At 40.5% G+C, this 3110-nt stretch overlaps 1 long non-coding RNA gene across 1 annotated transcript; it reads right to left on the reverse strand.

The window, feature by feature from the left end:
* Nucleotides 1-1057: 1057 nt before the first annotated feature.
* On the reverse strand, nt 1058-2163 carry LOC116653866. The gene is made up of 2 exons (XR_004308457.1): nt 2018-2163; nt 1058-1297 (listed from the first exon to the last, which is right to left on the reverse strand). It is a non-coding gene; the product is annotated as an uncharacterized LOC116653866 (long non-coding RNA).
* Nucleotides 2164-3110: the final 947 nt, after the last annotated feature.

Genomic DNA, 3110 nt, shown 5'->3' on the forward strand with positions numbered 1-3110 from the left:
CCCATGTGCACAGAGATGAGAAGTCTCCCTTGTTAGGGCTTTAAATGTTTCCATGGGAGTTTGCTTCTTTGAATATTTTATTTTCAGCTTTGTTATGGTAAGATGATTTTTCTGACATTTTGCTGATCACAAAGCAGCTGGCCCCATAAAAAATAAAGCACACACACAAAGAAACAAATGACTGGGTGTCTGGGGAAAAATGTGAGTTCTCTGTCTGAGCTGCAACAGATTGTCATCACTAAAAGAAAACATCAGCAAATGCTGGAATGACGGGCGTTAAGAGTTGAAACATTTCTCAGGTTGGAAGACAAAAGAAAGGTGGTACTTTAATTGGGCCATTGTTCATTTTGGTTGCATCGTCTGGGTCTGATCATTTTTGAAAGTATAAAACAATAGTGTTGAATACAAAAGAGAAATTTACCTGAAGAAACCCTATAAGGTACACATGGTTTAATTGTAAACATCACACCGTAACACTCAGTGAAAAGTCCTGCAGCTGGGGAGGAAAACCTTCAAGCAGCAGCACAGTCTGAGGTCACTCACTTGGGAAGCAGCTTTCCAAGAAATGACCTGGGGGTCCTGGTGGGCAGCATGCTGATTGTGAGTCAGCACTGTACCCTTGCTGCTAAGGCAAAGCATCACCAACAGGTCAGGAGAGGTGGTGATCTTTCTGCTAAGAGAGGCTCTGGTGTCTCCTCTTTGGAGATCTTCAAAAGCCACCAGGACATGTTTCCTGGGCACCCTTCAACGGGTGGCCCTGTTTGAGCACAGGTGGGACCTGATTGACCTAAAGGTCCTTTTCGACCTTAACTGTTCTGTGGCTGCAGATCTAAATATAAAGCTGAACACATCTGCCAAGATTGGAACACCATAAAATACAAAAATGCAGATGCTTGTCTATGTCGGAAGAACTTTGGCAGAGAAAAGCTGAAATGCAAACTGCAACCAGGAAAAAATACACAAACACACAAACACACAAATACAAAAAAAAGACCACAAAGCACAAAATAAAATAAACAAACCCAAACACACAAATAACTGTCCTAGGAAAAGCCAGTTTCTACTATGATCTCTCTTTTATCTTTGTAATCTAATCACAATGGCAGATATTCTTGCGCCTTGTTCTGTGTCTCCGTAGCATCTCTTTGGCCAAATCCTCCCAAAGACTTCTCTTCTAAGAGGCATGCAGTTGGATAATGAAGTGGTCTTGGAATAGTTGGACGGAGATGTGAGCAGGACTTGTGGTTCTTGTTGCACCACCTCCATCACTGGTGCAGGAGTGGGAGCTCCACCAGTTCTAAGGAACAAACATCTGTGACTTTTCTTGTCAAAGAATTATCTGTAGTAAAAGAAGTGGTCCATGAAGGGCAAAAAACAAAACAAAACTCTAATGGTATTTAGTGGGGATGTAGTTCTTTCCCTCTAACCTTCTTTTAAGATTTTAATAAGTACTTTGTCTTCTGAGTTTTCCATTTGTTTCTGTATCTATTTATTTTCCTGATTTATTTGTTTCTGCTTATCTATATTGCATGAGTCATCATCCTGTTCAAGTCCCTTATTAAGGAAAGTAAATAATCTTCTTCAAGTAACTTGTGTGTCTCTGCTTCCTCCACTTATAGTTGTTTTCTCCCTCATTATTGGAAATTAAAGGCCAGAAAATGGACTTGGCCCAGAATTTTCATAGGATTTTTTAAAATTTTTTTTATGTTTTTGAGGTTTTCTCGTAAAAGCTTCTTAATCAAAAGCTGGAACTGAAGCCCAAATCACTTCTACAATTTGAAAAGGAATAGGTCAGCGCTTGGGGTTGATATGAAATGTTACATGTTCAGAAACAAAGAATTGTAACCTCAAGTTGAATAAAAATGTTCTTAGGCAGACAGCATCCTGGCTGCTGGCCCAGGCAGCTGTATTGTTTCTCCCCAGGCTGGGTTTTTGGTCAGTCAGAAGTGATGCAAAATATGGAATCCAAGACTTCAAGCGATGGAACTGAAAGTGCTGTTGTACACTGATGATTTACCTCGTTCTTTTGCAACAGTTTTCCTGTAGCTGCTTTCATTACACGCTCCTTTTTCCCATTCGCTTTTCTGTCTTTATCTGTTCTTCCCTTCTCTCTCATACTCACTTCCCTGACCCCTTCTCACCTTGTTTCTGTCACCATTCTGATGCCACTGTCCTTGCAGTGATGCACCCACGTGACCCAACAATGGAAAAATTATGTAGGAGTGCATGTCCTGCAGAAGGCCAAGATGGATTTCAAGGCAGGCTGAAAGCATCATTTATTCTGCACAGCCAGAGTTGGGTCCATACTGCAAAGCACTCTTCCTCATTCATCATATTCTGTCTTATCTGGTATCTCACAAATCTAATATAGATATTTATTGCAAATTGCTGACATAAGCCTTTCAGGTCTTGGAGTGGTCTTGTGATCTTCCAGTTTGCCTCCTTTTCTAGCCAGTTTTAGCTTTTCTTTTACATTTTTGGTGGCTACTCAGTGTTTGTCTTATCATTTGAAAGAAAGAAATGTGAAGAAGCGTCTGTCTGATGAAATATTTAGGCTTTTAAGACTAGCAGCCCGTAGGATACCACAAACCATAATTTATACCTGTTCATGGCACTTTTGCTGAAAGTATCCTGCTAATCCCAGTTAGGTTCTGTATTGTGCATCGCTGAATGAAACGTCCGTGGCTGATGCCCTCACAGAAGCTGTTGGGTTGAGCACAACGGGATGGATGTAGTTGCCTTGTGCTAGTGAAGGAGTAGTATTCACCAGTCTGCTTTTCTCTCAGATGTTATATCCAAAGGAGCACATTGTCAGATATGTGCCTGAGGACTACATTTTCAAATTCCCTTAGGGTTAAATATTCAAGGTGTCTTAAATGTTGTGGCTTCATAACACTTTTTCCCTGTGTTGGACATAAAGTTGGGCCACTTATACAAGAATAAGCTTTCCCAGCTCCTCTCCTCCTCTGCTCAAATGGTCTGTAAACCTAGAGAAATGGTTTTGTAGTTATATTTAGCTGTGTTTTCTGTCACTCTGAATCTTGAACAAAGGATTTATGAGCCTAAAATTCATCAATGTATTTCCTAAATGCAACTCCTGATTTGATAAA

The sequence above is a fragment of the Coturnix japonica genome, chromosome 9 (assembly GCF_001577835.2).
Source record: "Coturnix japonica isolate 7356 chromosome 9, Coturnix japonica 2.1, whole genome shotgun sequence".
Lineage (NCBI taxonomy): Eukaryota > Metazoa > Chordata > Aves > Galliformes > Phasianidae > Coturnix > Coturnix japonica.